At 42.3% G+C, this 16,171-nt stretch overlaps 1 long non-coding RNA gene across 1 annotated transcript in view; it reads left to right on the top strand.

The window, feature by feature from the left end:
* The first annotated feature begins 13,904 nt into the window (after window positions 1-13,904).
* The window catches only part of LOC134479558 (uncharacterized), a 34,374-nt gene continuing 32,107 nt past the window's right edge, over window positions 13,905-16,171 (top strand). The window contains exon 1 of the long non-coding RNA XR_015625925.1: window positions 13,905-13,973. This is a non-coding gene — a long non-coding RNA (uncharacterized LOC134479558). The remainder of the gene's footprint in view (window positions 13,974-16,171) is intronic.

The following is a 16,171-nucleotide window of genomic DNA, read 5'->3' as shown; positions in this document are numbered from 1 at the left end:
ATTCCAGACCTTGGCTATTGTGAAGGGTTTTAGAGTAAGCATGTGAGATGAGCTGGATCATTTAGTAGCTGAGGCGTGTGTGTGCTTATGTGTGCACATATGTGTGTGTGTGTGTGTGTGTGTGTGTGTGTATTCACGTTTCATCAAGTACACTCATTGTGTACACTGGCATTGTACTACAAATGGACGTTTGTATTTATTGTACGTGAGCACGATCTGTTTCATATCACCTCTCCTTCCTCCCCTCTTTCCCCTCTCCCCCTCCCATGAGATGGTTATTCCCCAGATGGTTTTGCCGTTTTCATATTGCCACCATCTAGGAGTCTTTACCAGTTCATTTTCTCAATGCCTTATAGAGTTATAAGGCGGGAAAAATCCTGAGTGTGGCAGGTAGCAGCAGAAAAATCTCAAACACTGTGAACAGAAGCAGACAGGATCCGAAGTTACAAAAGCCATGCAGCATGCATGCGGGGTTGGAGGGGAGACCCTCGGCAGAGCAGAGGCCACAGGGGACTCAGGAAGCCAGAATCATATCTCTTCTCGCAGACTGGGGTTCTTAAAGTCTCAGAAGAGCCTTCTTCCCCTAATTTAGCATTGTGGCCTTGAACTCCATCCAGTCCATAATCAGGGGCCTACTGGTGGAAAGAAAAGCCCACAAGGCCCTGGTTTTAAGCTGTCTGGCTTTTGTCTCAGGTCAGGAGGGTGAAGGAGCCGCCATCTTGAAAGCTTTCCACCTTTACCGCCTAGCTACGCCCCTCTCCCGTCTGTCTAACTACCAGGGAGCACTGTCTAACCCCCAGTGTCTCATTGGCATATATCCATGTATGATTTTACATATCTGTGTGATACCCGAAACCACAATGAGGGAGCACAGATGTTTGTTGTTCTAAGACCGTCTTAATTAGCTCAGCATGCTTATTGCCAGTTGGGTCCAGTTTTCTTCTTTATGGCTAAACGATTGATTCTCTTATACACATGCATACCATTCTTTAAGTCCATCCTCTGTTGTTGAACATCTACATTGGTTCTGTGGTTTATAGAATAGGGCTATGATAAATATTAATGCACTAGTTTCTCCGTGTTATGTTGTTTTAGTCTTTTGCAGTAAATACTCAGGAGTGGTATAGCCGTTCTGTATCTGATTTTAGTTAGGCTTTTTTTTTTTTTTTTTTTTGGAGAGACCTCCGTATTGATTTCAACAGTGACTGGATTAGTTCCCAGATTAGTATTTGAGGTGCTCTTATGTCCAGATCCCCGTGAGCATTCGTTGTTATATATTTTGTAATGATTGGCATTCTGCCTGGGGTAAGGTGCAATATCACTGTAATTTCCCTGGTGGGGAGCACTCACATATTTCCCTATGTTTACTGGCCGTTTGTGTCTTGCTTTTTGAGAAATGAATTCCTTTCATTCAATTGTTAATTAGATTGTTTCGTTTCTTGGGCAGTTCTTTTTAGTTCTTTGTATAGCCTAGCTATTAATCCCGCCATCTTACTAGCTAGTACAGATTAGCTCTAATCATGTAACCTGTCTCTTAAGTTGATTAACTGTTTTATTTTTCACTGAACTGAAAATGCCAGTTTTCCACTGCTGCTATTTCCTGAGCAAATGGAGCCTTGTTCAGAATGTCCTGCGTATGCCTTTCTCCTGAAGTGTTTGCTCTGCTCTCTGTTTCAGAGTTGTCGGTCCTCCACTCAGGTCTTTGATCCATTTTGGAGTTGATTTTTGTATGGGGTGGGCAATGGGGACCTCGCTGCACTTCATTCTTCGACGTGTGGACACCCAGAAAAAAGTCACCTTTCTCAAATGTATGTTTATTTTTGGTATCTTCATAAGAAAAATCAGGTAGTTACTGCTGTGTGGATCTATCTCAGGGTCCTCTGCTCTATTCCTCCGGTCTGCACGTCTGGAACTGTGTTCTATGTTATTGGTTCTATATTGTAACTTGAAATCTGGTGTGGTAATAGGATTTTGGTCAGGATTGTTTTGCTTCCTTGTGCCTTTTGTGCTTACATATGAATTTTAAGATTTTTTTTTTATGTCTATGAAGGGATTAGCGAGGATGGCATCGAGCCTGTAGGTTACTCTTGGTAATACAGTCATTTTCACAATAACAATTTTTACAATCCACAAGCACGGGGAATCTTTCTATGAAGATTATACTAGAAGTAGACTGTAATTAATTTCTTCAGTATTTTAAACCTCTTCAAAATTTAACTCTTTTAAATAGTCCCATAGGTGAGTACTATATTTATAGTGTCTACTCCCACTGTTCCCTCTCCCTTCTAACTCCATCCACACCCCTATGTCCTCTCAGATCTAAGGTCTTTTCTACCTTAACTATTACTGTTGCACACACGTAAAGAAAACCTATGGAGTTTATTATAGACCCTACCGAGCTCATTTAACCATACTTGTATGTGCATGTGTGTAGAGCTGACCACGTGCGTTCCGAATAGTCCATTAGGCTCTCTTCTGGAGCAAACCGATTTCCTCCTTTACAACCATTGTTTACCTCCAGCTCTTCATCTAGCAGTGGATGCCTTGCGACCTGCCCCCATCCAAGGGGTTGGTATTTTTATTATGCAATCCTCATTTAGGCGACCATCTTGGTGAAGAGTTTATAGGTGCAGCTTCTCTGTCATGTTTAGAAGATGCTATCTAGTGGCAGGTGTCCTGGTCTTCTCTTACAATCCCTCTTCTGTAATGTTCTCTGAGCCTTAAGGGTAGCACTGTACTGTGGGTCTGTGTTGGAGTTGGGCAACCCCAAGTTACCTACTCTGTTTTTCTGTAATGGCTTCTGTCTGTTTTTTTTTTTTTAAATTAAGCTTCTTTGATGAGGAGTGAGAGCTACACTTATCTGTGGATATAAAGGTAACTATTTAGAATATGGTTAGAAATTACATTGGTTTAGGAAATTGGTAGTAGTATGTTTTCCTCTAGAGTTCATGGCATGTCCAGCCATGGGTGGTGGGTGAGATTTGTACGACCAGACAGGAGTTCTCTCCTACTGTGTGGGCCTTAAGTCTGGTTAGACAGCTGTTGGTTATCCTCAGGGTAAAGGCACTGCTGTTACACTATTGTGGCTGTCTTGGCAGAGCAGTCACTGCCAGGTTTTTTTCTCCCTTGTCAGCTTGCGTGGCACTCTTGGATACTTGGATAGCTAGTGATGGAGGAAACTTTGAGCTCATCTCTCCTCTAAGTCCTGTGCCTGATGTACACGGTGTCTTCAGCAGCAGGGTCTTGTCTTCAGTGCTGTAAGTCTGAAGTCTTTTACATCATCAGTTATGTTTATTCCAGAGCAGTCCGTTTTAACTTTGTGACTATTATGAATGGATTCATTTCCTTGTTTCCTTTCTCACTGTGCTTGTCATTGATACATTGGAAGCTACTGATTTATGTGTGTCAATCTTGTATCTTCTCACTTTGCTAAAATTGTTTATCAGTTCTAAGATTGTCTGGTAGAGGTTTTAGGGTCTCTCTATATAGAATTGTATCATTTATAGATAAGGATGGGCAACTTCTTCCTCTTCAGCTGAAGGCATCTTCTTCCCTTCCTGATCAAGCTAAGACATCATGTTGAGTTTGAGTTTAGAAACTGGACACCCTTAGCTTTTTTTCCCTGAACTTGGTGGAAGTGCTCTGAGGTTTTTCTAGTTAGAATGAACTTGGCTGCAGCTCTGTCAAATATAGGCTTCATTACATTGATACCTTTCTTCTATTCTTAGGCTTGCCAGACCCTTTGAACATGAATGCACATTGGACTTTTAAAAGGCGCTTTTGTTTTGTTTTGTTTTGTTTTTTGCATCTATTGAGATGATTACATACTTTCTGTCCTTAAGTACATTTTGAGTGTTGTATTATAATTATTGTTTGGATATGTAGAAGCTTCTCTGTATCTCTGGAATCGTGTTAAATGGTCCTTCTAATGTGTTTTAAAATTAGACTGGTAATTTAAAAAAGTATTCTATTATGTATGTGACCGTGTGCGTGCACATGCAGAGACAGCCTTGAGTTCTCAGGTGCCATTCATCTTGTTTCTCTGGCCATGGTCGGCCGGTGGTCCCGACTCACCGAGTAGGTACCAGTAAACCCAAAGAGTCCTCATCTCCTTGCCTTCCCAATGCTGGAGTTACAAACGTGTGTCACCATATCTTTCTTTTCTGCCTGGCTTCTGGGATCGAACTTAGGTTCTTGTACTTTTGAGGCAGCATGGAATGACTGTGCTCATTCTTGAAGCCTGAAAATATTTACATCTATGTGCATCAGACAGTTATGTCTTCCTTTTCCCCACCCCACCTCCCCCTCGTCCCCCTTATTGTCTCCTCTGATTTGATAATCAAGTTAATACTGGCTTCATAAAGAGTTTGGTAATATTCCTTCCTTTTATATTTTGTGGATTGCTTGGGGAACACTGGGTGTACATTCTTTAACAGTCTGGTAGAATTCATCTGGACCCGGACTCCTTTTTTTGACATCACTTCCTCAGTCTTACTGTCTTTTAGAGATGGTTTAAAATTGTCTATCTCACATTGGTTTAATTTTAGTAGGTCATATGGGAGCCAATGAAGTTCTGGGAGGAGGGTATAAAGATTTGCCCAGTTCCTGCAATGAACGAGTGTGCTTTTGCCACTTGCCTGACTACTGGAGTCTGTGTCATTGATTCTGCCTTACCCTTGTCCCCAAGGTTCTTGGTTAGGGTTGCAAGCAACAGCTTATGACCTCTCAAGCTCTGGGCTTTTAACTACATGTACAGTAGCAGCCATGTATTTCCTTCTGTGGAGCAGACTTCAGGTCTAGCAGGAGAACAGTTGGTTACCCATCCCCCTCCCAGCAGAGACACCACTATTGCTCTAGGTGCTATATCTTGCCTAGTAGGTCAGTATTATAACACGCAAAGGCTAATGCCAGATAAGATGACATATGTAACACCCCTGGGTATTCATACTTACATTTAATAATCTACATTTTCTGGAACCACTGTCGTCTGCCCAACCCGGTTACCTCTGTTGAAACGTGTCCAAAATTTCATTTCAAAATTATCTTATTCTGTACTGGGACTCCATAATGTTATGTCTTAAATCCATGGATCACGTTTTCATTACCAACTAGCTGACAGACATCTAGGCAGATTCCATAATAGCTATTGCGGACTAGAGAGGCAATGTGCAAATGTCTCCGTAATCGAATATGGAGCCCTTGGATTTTGTGCCCGGAAGTGGTAGAGCGGGGTCATGTGGTACACTTTTGGCCCTTGAGAAGCCTTCACACTGATTTATTAGTGGGTGAACCCACTCCTGCCAGCAGTAGAAAAGGATCCTTGTTTCCCTGCATCCTTGCCAGCACCTATTATTGTTGGTTTTCATTTGTTTGTTTGTTTTTTGATAATAACCACTCTGACTTGGCTGAGGTAAATCTCAAAGTAGTTTTAATTTTCCTTTCCCTAATAGCTAAGGGTGTTGGGTACTATTAACTATCTTTCGATAAACAACTCTGTTTAGATCCGTAGCCATTTTTAAATTTTTTTTTTTCTCTTTAGCCTTTTGGAGTCTTTGTAGAATCTCGACATTACTCAGCTGTCAGATGTGTGGCCAGCAAAGGCGTTTCCCTTTTCTGTGGGCTGCCTTTTCCCTTGACTGTTTCCCCGGTCGCAGAGAAACCTTTTTAACCTCACAGGGTCTTTCTTATCGATAACTGGCCTTGTTCTCACCAGCAGAGTCCTAGTCATAAAGTCCTTACCTGTGCCTCTGTCTTGAAGCGTATTCTCTACTACGTCTTGGTGGCTTTAGAGCGTCAGGTCTTGGTTTGAGGTTCTTCATGCCTCTGAGTTTCTTTCTGCAAGGGGAAAGCCAAAGATGTAGTTTCATTCTTTCACATTTGTTGAAGTTGCTGCCTTTTCTCTAATGTGTTTATAACGTACTATTTAAAAAAAAATCAAGTAACTATAGTCACAAGGTCTTGTATCTGGGTCCTATATTTATTCAATTTCATTGATTTTTGTGCCAGTGCCATCCTGGTTTGGGGACTACTGCTCTGTAGTACAGCTCCAAGTCAGGTAAAGTGACATCTCCAATTGTATTCTTCTTGCTCAGGATTCTTCCACCAATCTGGGGTCTTTTGTATTTCCATCTGAATTTTAGGATTCTTTACTATTTCAGTAAAAAATGTCACTGGGAGTTTGGCTGGGATGGCATTGAACTTGTAGGTCGCTTTTGTTAGCACGGCCATTTTCACAATATCAGTCCTTCCAACCCATGAGCACAGGTGGTCTTCTGCCTTCCTCAGCTCTTTTCCTCGGAGGTCTTTTCTGTCTTTGGTCATAGATACTGCCGGGTCAGGGTTTTAGTTTCTGTTTGGATTCTTTGTTTTTTTTTTTTTTTGAGGAGGTGAATGGCATTTATCCCCAATTTCTCAACATTTTTGTCTTTTGGCACATCGGCTGCTGCTAATGTTGTATCTCCTCCCACTTTGCTAAATGTGCATTCTCGGTTAACTGTTTTCTGGTGAGGTCTCTATGGTCTCTTATCCAAGACTCACATCATCTGCTGAGTAACAACACTTCAACTTCTTCCTCTTCTATTGCATTCCCTTTAGTTGCTTGTCTTGCTGCTGTAGCCACACTTCAAGTTGCCTATCAAAACAAGAATGGATAAAGTGACTGTCACTGTAGTCTCCTTCCTGCTTTTAATGGGAAAGCTTTAAGGGTTTTCCCCCACTCAATACATTGTTAGATATTGGTTCGCACATATAGTCTTTTAATTTTTTAAAAATTCTTTCATATGTATACTGACTGTGGCCCCTCCCTCTAGTCTCCTAAATCTTCACACCCCCACCCCGAATCCACTGCTCCTCTGTTTCCCTTCAGAAAAGAGCAGGCTCCCCAGCTATATCAACTGAGTATCGCGTAACATGACAAGATTCAAAAGGACTAGGCAGAAACCCTGGATCAGGCAACCAGTAGGACGAGAAGGTCCCAACAGCAAATGAAAGTCAGAGACACCTCCTCTCCCACTCTTAGGACTTCCACAAAATAAACAACCCAAGATAAACAACCACAGCTTGTATACACAGAGCTTAGTTAGCATAGACCCTGTGGGCTCTGTGATTATCCGTTCAGTCTCTATGAGCCCTGCTTAGTTGACTGTGTGGGCTGTGTTCTTCTGGTGTCCTTGGACCCTCTGGCTCCTGCAATCCTTCCTCTCTCTCTCCCATGGCCTTCACTGAGCTCAGCCTAATGTTTGGACGTCAGGTGCTACCTCTGCTCCCATCAGCTTACAGTCTTTGTTACGTTGAGCTATGGTCTCTCTACTCTTGAGTTTCTTCACACATTTTGACAAGAGGGGACTTGTGTTTTTTTTCAAAAGCCTTTTCTGTATCTATTGAAATGACTATGTGGGGTTTCTGTCCTGAGACACATATGTTATTTGTAACTGATTTTTATATATTGACCCATCCCAGCATCCCTCAAATAATAGTGGAGAATATTCTTCCTGATGTATTTTTAAATTCAGTTGGCAATTATTTTGTTGAATTATTTTTTGAAAAGTTTGTTTCTATGTTCTTCAGGGTGACTAGTTTGTAGTTTTCCTTCCTTCCTTTCTCTCTCTCTCTCTCTCTCTCTCTTCCTTTATTTCCATTCTTTCCTTTCTCTCTCTCTCTCTCTCTCTTCCTTCCTTCCTTCCTTCCTTTCTTTCTTTCTTTCTTTCTTTCTTTCTTTCTTTCTTTCTTTCTTTCTTTCTTTTTCTTTCTTTCTTGTTGCATCTTTGTCTCGATTTGGCATCAGGGTGATACCAGCTCTGTGAACAGAGTTTGGTAGTATCCTTTCCTTTTCTATTTTGGGGAATGGTTGAGACACACTGGCGTTAGTTTTTATTTGAGGTTTGGTAAAATCCGTAGTGAAGCCATTGTGTACCTGGACTTTTAAAAACTAGTCCTTTAATCTCACTCCTTGGTATGTTTCTGCTTAAACTGTTTATCAAATTTGGCTTACTTGTGGTAGGTCATAGGTTTCCAGGAATTCATCCATTTCCTGACATCTTCAAATTTTGTTGAGTGTGTGTGTGCGTGTGTGTGTGTGTGTGTGTGTGTGTGTGTGTGTGTGTGCGCATTACCTTTTCATATCTAATAAAAGTTTTTAATTCATGTCTTTCTTGGTTAGTTTGGCTAAGAGTTCATCTATCACGCTTTATCTTTTTAAAGAACCAACTCTCTGTGTCATTGCTTATTTTTCTCCATGATTTGTTCTTGTCTACTGATCTGGAATTTGGCTTGCTGTTCTTTTGTTCAGATATGTAAGGTATATAATTAAGTCATTTTTCTGAGATATCTTTAATGCAGGCATTAAAGCCATAACCTCCCCCCTTAGTATTGCTCTCAGTGTGACACAGGCTTAGACGTGTGGTATGTTCGTTTTCACGTGATCTGAGAAATGTTTTTATTTTCTCCTTGCTGGTTTTTAAAGGCCTGAACCGTTGTCGAGTACAGTGTTGTTTGACCTTCATGCATCCATGTGTGCTCCGGGTTTCTCTCGCTATTGATTTGTAGTCTCACTCTATTGTGATCAACAGAACACAGGGAATCATTTTGATTTTCATTTATCTGTTAAGACTGGCTTTGTGTCCCAAGGTACAATCTATTTTAGAGACAGTTCTGTGGGATGCTAGGAAGAATGTGTATTTTGTTGCATTTGAATGGACTATTCTGTGGATGTCACTTAATTCCGGTGTTTGCTTAATTTGTGTCAGGTAGACCAGATGACTGCTGAAAATGAGATATTGAACTTGTCCACTATTATTGTGTTGTGGTTACTCTGTGACTTTAAATCTAATAGTATTTGCTTTATGAAATTTGGGGCAACTACTCCTGGCATGTATCTTTAGGGTCATAATATCTCTTTCATAGATTGTCCCCTTAACCAGTATTAAGTGACTTTCTTTATCTCTTCTCATTACTTGTGGTTTAAAGTCTATTTTGCGAGATATTAGAATAGGGACACCTTCCTGTTTTCGTAAGTCCATTTGCTTAGAATACTGTCTCCATCCTCTCCCTCTAAGGCAACGTCTGTATTTGTGGTAAGGTACATTCATGGGAGGCAACAAATAGTTCCTGCACTTTGATCTGGCGTACTAGAGTGTGCCCTTTAAAAGATTACTATTTTTTTTTTTTTTGGCCACACTTCAAACTCCATTTGAAACAAATTCTAATTAGCTTACAGATTCATCACTTCTTGATCAGGGGCATGGAGAAACACATGCAGCATGGTCCGTGTATGACAATCAGAGGACAACTTGAATGTGTCAGTTCTCTCCTTTCATCATGTTGGGTTCATGGATTGAACTCAATTATCTAGGATCTACCCATCTATCCATCTATCCACCTTATCCACTTATCTACCTATTCACCCACCTACCCACCCACCCATCTATACATACATACATACATACATACATACATACATACATACACCCATCCACCCATCCACCCGTCTGTCTGTCTGTCTATCTATCTATCTATCTATCTATCTATCTATCTATCTATCCATCCATCCATCCATATCCATCCATCTATTTTTGATTGGTGAGCAAGACCATTCACTTTCCAGTTAGTCCTGAAAGGTGGGTACTGACTCTTGCGTTTGTTTTGTGGTGTTTCGGGTTTTTCTTCTTAAGTTTCAGCTGACAAATCTGCTGTTACGTTGATGCACCTGCCTTCACGGTGACTTGGTGTTTTTCTTTTTACTCTCACTATACTTTCTCCATTCTGTGTATTTAACATTTTAATTCTATTATGGAGGGGGGTGTTCTTTCCAAGTCCTGTCTGTTTGATATTCCAAGTGCTTTCTGTATTTGACTGGCATCTCTTTTCCTCAATGGGATTTTCCAGTTATGATTACTTTGAAACTATTCTCACTCCTTTAAAATGAAAATCTTCCTTATTTATGGCCAGCATCCATGCGTTTTGGTCTTTTAACAGCATCCTATATATCATGAAATTCTCAGCAGTGCCTTATCTTAATTTTGTGTTTTTCTTTGTTTGAATGGTGTTTCCTCTACATTGTCCTCAAGTTCAGATGTCAAATCTTCTCCTAGAGCCAGTCTATCATAGAAACTTTATATAAAATTTCTTCTTTAACTTCTAACTTAGTTAGGGTTTTATGGCTGTGAACAGACACCACGACCACTCTTATAAAGGAAAACAGTTAATGGGGCTGGCTTACAGTTTCAGAGGTTTAGTCCACTATCATCGTCGTAGAAAACATGGCAGTATGCAGGCAGACCTGATACTGGGGCACCCAAGAGATCTACATCCTGATCTGGAGGTAGCAGAGAGACTGTGTACCACACTGGGCCTAGCTTGAGCATAGGAGACCTGTAAGCCCACCCCCACAGTGACGGGCTTCCTCCAACAAGACTACATCTACTCTAACAAGGCCACACCTCCTAACAGTGTCACTCCCAAGGGGCCAATCATCCAAACATGTGAGTCTATGGAGGCCAGACCTATTCACACCACCAGAGACTTACTGTCTTCTATTTTGATTGGTTTTTCGTCCAGTATTTCTATCTCACGACTGAATTCCCTTTCTTACGTTGTTGAGATGTTTGTGTCTTTGCACGTATTTAAAATCACTAGTTTGAATTCCCTGGGGTTTCATCTAACTCACTCTCCCTAGTTGTCATCACTGTATAGTTAGTAAATTTTGGAAGAATTATGTTGTCCTGAATTGTTGTTGTTTTTGTGGTGGTGTGTTATCTTGTTGCTTGGGGGTTTTTCCAGCTATATTCTTTTAGTTGAAGCGTGGTAATATCCAAATGGGCCTCAACTGTTGTAGAGCTGAGTATAAAGTTCAGGAAAAAAATTAGTATAGCCCTGGAGATCATGGTGGGTAATGTAAATACTGCATTATTCTGTGAGAAGGATATTAACCGGGAAGACAACTGAAGCTGCTTGATATTGCCAGCTATATCAACGTCCTATTCGCCAGTTCCTAACAGCGGTCACTTAGACTTCGCTAACTTAGACCGTCGAAGGATAGACAACTAAGGGCAATACGTACGTATACTTGGATTTTAGTCAATGGTGTGGGCAAGGGGAAGGATCAACTTAGAAAAGAGAAACATGGAGGTGGACGAAGAATAAAGGAGTCAAAGCAGAGTTAGTGAGGTCGGAGTCTGTACACGTTAAAGAGTCAGATCCAGGGAAGGTCACGTTAAGAAGTGAAGAGGAGCAGAGAAGAGTGAGAGGAAGAGGAAACGATGTAGGAGTAAGGAGAAGGAGTCTGTGAGATGAGGCTGAAGGACTTAAGAGAGCAGCAGAGAAAGCCTTAGAGAGAGCTGAGTGGCGCAGAGCAAACCCGAGAGGCATGCGTCCAAGACCGGAAGTTGAATCGTATAAAATGAGAGCGCTAAGGAGTCCTCACGGAGTGAACTGCTACCACAGCTGTCCTGAGTTAAAGGCGATGCTCTGAGATCCCTCTACCTCAGAGGTCCTCAACCTTCCTAATGGCTGTGACTGGTTAGGACCGTTCCGCGTGTTGTGGTGACCCCCCCCAACCACAAGTTTATTTTTATCGCGACTTAACTGTGATTTTCCTACTGAGCGGTGCTGCAGTTCCTAAGACCATCAGAAATGTATGTTTTTTTCCTGACGGTTGTGACCCACAGGCTGAGAACCGCTGCTGGAATTCTAGCAGGTTCTCTGTGGTACGGCGTGGAGCAGAGCGGGAGTCACTGGTCCCTGCAGTTAGTGTTTTGGGAGTTCTGGTGTGGGAGAGACTGTAAGTTTCCTCTGACGCCCCTCAGTCCAGCACAGCCCCCTTCGGCTCCTGCAGTTCCAGTGAATGTGAGGAACAACATTTGTTCCTCTCTCACTTTCTACTTTTCTTAATTGCTTCTTATCAAACTTATATTGTTTGTAAACAAAGACAACTGCTTTTTATGTGTTGATTTCATACACTGCTGCTTTCCAGACTTACTTTATTAGTTCTAACGGTCTTTTGGTGTTGTCTACATTTTTCTTCCTATGTAGAATCTCATCACCAATAAATGTGTGTTGTATGTGTTTACCATTTCCCTCGAGTAATGTCTAGTGTTCTAAATGTACGTTGACTAAAAGTAGTGAGATTGGGAACCGAAATCTTGTTTTTGACCTTAGAGTAAATGTCTTCACATTTCACATTCAGCATGACGTTGGCAATGGGCTTCTTATATATAGCTTTTGTTTGACGACGATCCTTCTATACCTAACTTGCTCAAAGCTTTCCTTGCGAGGGGATGCTGAATTTTGTCAAGTCTATTTTGTCTTCTCTTGAGATAATTATTTGATTTTTAAAATCCCTTCCCAGGGTTAAGGCATTTATGTTTACTGATTTGCACATGTTAAGCCATCCTCCTATTCCTGGAGTGAAGTCAGTTTGATCATGGTGTGTGGATATTTTGATCTGCTCTTGAACTCATTTTGAGAGGATTTTGCTGTGGACTTCTGTGTTCAGTGGGGACTTTCATCTATAGTTTCCTTTCTTTCCCTTCTTCTCTTCCCCCTTCTTTTCCTGGATTGTGTTTGGTCTCAGCAGGAAGGTGATGCTTACGTCACATGACCAATATGGGTGGGATCCATTCTTTCATAGAATGCTCTGAGAAACCCCGACCTGAGCTTTCCTTTGTAGAGAAGCTTTGTATTATTGATTAAATTTCATTGTTGACCATTCTCCTTACGAGGTCAGTTGGTATTGGTATACTCAAGTTTGTAATATCATATTTGTTAAATTCTGGTTAGTGCTATATCTAAAAATGTGCCCAGTTATAGTTTTTCTCCTTCATTAGCATAGTTTTTACCCCCTCCCCCAAACTTTAGCATTTTTGCATGTTTTCTTCTGTAATTCTAATTGAATTCAGATCCTACCAGATCTCTGTTAGTTTAGCTAACTGTCAGGCTTTTTTCTTCTGTTTCAACTGATCCCCATGTATTGTTATTTTTTACTGTTTCATTTATTTCCGCTCTGATCTCTTGCTTCCTTTCATTCCGCTTTGGGGTGTGGTTTATTCTTCATCCTTTAAGACCCTGAGATGGATGTTAAGATGCTTCTTTGAAATCGTTCTTTTTCTGTTTTTGTTTTTGTATTTTGATTGAGTACTCTGCTGTAAATTTCTCTGATAGTATTGCCTTTTAATTTTAAATTATTATTTTTCATAATTTCACATAGGTACACTTCGCACTTAACCTTCCCTACCTCCCGACCGCCGCAGGCTGCCCTTCACAGCTCCCACAAACACCTCCCATGCACTCATGTCCATTTGTCTCGTTTTGTGACTCAGCAGAGTTAAGCAGGGCCATCTGTGTGACTGTTGGAGGCCGGTGGACTCAGCAAAGGACACCTGGCTAAAGGCAGCCGTTCCTACTCTCCCATAGGGCCCTAGGTCTGATCCCCTTTCCCTGATTGGTTGACAGGGCTGGTCTTGTGGGAGCCGATGCAAGTGGGCAGAGCCGATGCCGGCGGGCGGAGCCGATGCCGGTGGGCGGAGCCTATGCGAGTTGGTGATTCCAACAGCTGCATCATTTTGTAGCTCTGCACCTATTTCTGGCGCCTACATATTCCTACCCCTTCTGAGCTGTTTCCTGAGCCTCCGTGAGAGGGTGTTCTAAGCGGCCTGCTTCGGGCTGGGCCCATATCCTTCACTTATTTTCTGCCTCTTGGGTGGCGTTTACTATTGTTATGGTAAGAAGAGGCTGCTTCGCTTAAGTGTGGAAGCCACTTTTGTCTGTGGATACTGGCAGAGGCCATTAGAAGGCAGTTTGCTGCTAAGTAAGTTTAACTCTCAGAAATCCTTTCTCTGAGTGAATCTACTAGTTTCCCACGCCTGGGGTGTTAGCCAGGCTTAAATGACCTGTTTCCGCTGAGCCCTGACAGAGTGAGTCTTTAGTTCGTTCAGAGAACAGTGTGTTACCTTCCTGACGGTCCATCCGCTTCTGTACAGGTACATCTTGCTTTCTTCCTACTCCCTTATCCCATCGACTCCTCCCTCATCCCTACACTCTCCTCTCCCCAGTCCCCGGGTACTCCTCCCTGTCCAAACCCTTCAATCCTTACTATTTCTCCTCTGAACTTTTCTTTAATCTGTTATCCCTTCTCTTTTCCTTTAAAGCCACCCCCTCCGGTGTTCACAGCCCACAAGGCTGAGGCATTTGGTCCCAATTACACTGTTTCATGTAATTTTTCAATATGCATTCAGCTCACCTGAGAAGGATCTCATTGCATATGTCTATATAATTCCCAAAACTTCTCTGTGATTTTTTTAATGACATATCACAGTGATCAGGAAAGATACAGGACCTGATGATACGGTTTCATTTCTTTCCACTGTCAAGACATTTGTAGCTTCATGTTTTCTCTCTTAAAAATATTACTTGCTCACTTTCCAACTCAATATGAATCCTTTCTCTCCTCAGAGTACCCCCTCAAGCAAGTCCTTCCTTCATTCCACCTTTGGGGAAGTCCCCCTCTGGGTGTTACACCCCCCCAACACAACCCCTGCCTCTGGCACATCCAGTTTTGGGTGCTGGTGGAAAGAACATGTCCTCTGTCGCTGCTGGATTCTTCTGCAAATGTCTGTGAAACCCACTTGATGTGTAGTGTGGGGCTTGCTCATTTGCTTGCTTTTGACAGGCTCTCCCTATGCATCCCAGCCAGGCCTCAGGCTCACAGATCCTCTGGCTCCGCCTTTTATGTGCTGGGGTCACAGGTGTGTGGCACTGCACCGGCATTGTGGTTTAACTTGGATGTTATCTGTTTCTCTTTTGATTCTAAATGGTAGTTTTGCTGAGTACGGCCGTGTTGGTTGGCATTTTTCTTTCAGGACTTGAAATGCATCCTGTGTATCGGACTTCTACTTAAGAGATCTGCTGTTACCTTAATGGGGCTGCTTTTCAGTGACTTGGCCTCTTTATCTCCCAGCACTTAAAATGCTCTGTCCTGTACTTCTTGACTGTTGGACTCTCTCTCGGCCAGGGTGAGGGTCTTTTCTGGTGGTGTCTATCTGAGCTTCTCCAGGCTTCCTATACCTAGAAGTCCTTGTCATTCACAAGACTGGGACGGTTCCTGTTACAGTTCATCGAATGGGTTTTCCATGCCTCTCACCTTTATTTCTTTTCATCCGTTTATACAAGACTGCCCCTTTAACGGTGTTCAGCAGCTCTTATGCGATCCCTTCTCTCTCGCTCCCATCACCCCTTACTTGCATGCTATTTTGGAAAGCCTGCTTTCAAGCCTTGAGATTCTTCTGTTTGACCAACTCTCCTATTCATTCTTTCAACTAACTTTTGTAGGATACACAGAATTCTCTGCTTTTGAGATTTTTTTTTTAACTGCGTCCTTTTTTCGATATATTCTTACCCATAGCCTGCTTTGTCTTTCAGTTTAACTGTTTGTATTTTAATGATCTCATTGGACTTTAAAGTAAATCATTCCTTTGGATCCTTTATCAGATGTTGGGGTGTCTCTGGAGGGAATGGTTTAGCAGGAATTATAGTATCATGGTTCCCCATTTTTTGGTGTCTTAATTTAAGGTTTATGCATCTGATAAATGAATATCTCTTCTGCCCTTATTGGCCAGATCTCCTAAATAAGCAGGTTTCTCCGAAAGCTATGTCTTGGGGCATCAGTTTGTCACACAGTGTTGTACTTATGGCATCTTGTGACCTGGGGCACAGGTGGTTATCACATCAGAGCTAGATGGTGTGCTAGGGTCTTGTCCCTCTGACAAAACATCTGAGTGAAGGAAGCCCCTGAGGGGAGAGTGGGTTACTTTGCTTGCAGTCCAGTGCCTTTAATTCACAGCCCTCCATTCCCAAGCCCATGTGGACAAAGTATCACCGTGGAAGGGTGTGGTGGGGCAAAGGTGCTTCCCCAAGACACACGAGAAGCAGGTGTAACAGGAAGGGGTCAGGGCCTCGATGACTTTGCAGAGACACCTGCCCTGTGCTAGTCACCTGGGAAGAGGGACCCTCGACCGAGGGGTCGTTTCTGTCATATTGGCTTGCGGGCAAGTCCTTGGAACATTCTCCCGGGTAATGATTCAAGTGGGGGTCCCAGTTCTCTGTGAGCAGTGTCACCCCTGGGCATGTAGCTCTGGGCTGTAGAAGAGAGAAAGGTGAACGAGCCATAGGCAGTGTTCTT

The sequence above is a fragment of the Rattus norvegicus genome, chromosome 7 (assembly GCF_021556685.1).
Source record: "Rattus norvegicus strain SHRSP/BbbUtx chromosome 7, alternate assembly SHRSP_T2T, whole genome shotgun sequence".
Taxonomy (NCBI): Eukaryota; Metazoa; Chordata; class Mammalia; order Rodentia; family Muridae; genus Rattus; species Rattus norvegicus.
Note: the sequence above shows the minus strand (reverse complement) of the source record. Positions and strands in the feature narration are given on the sequence as shown.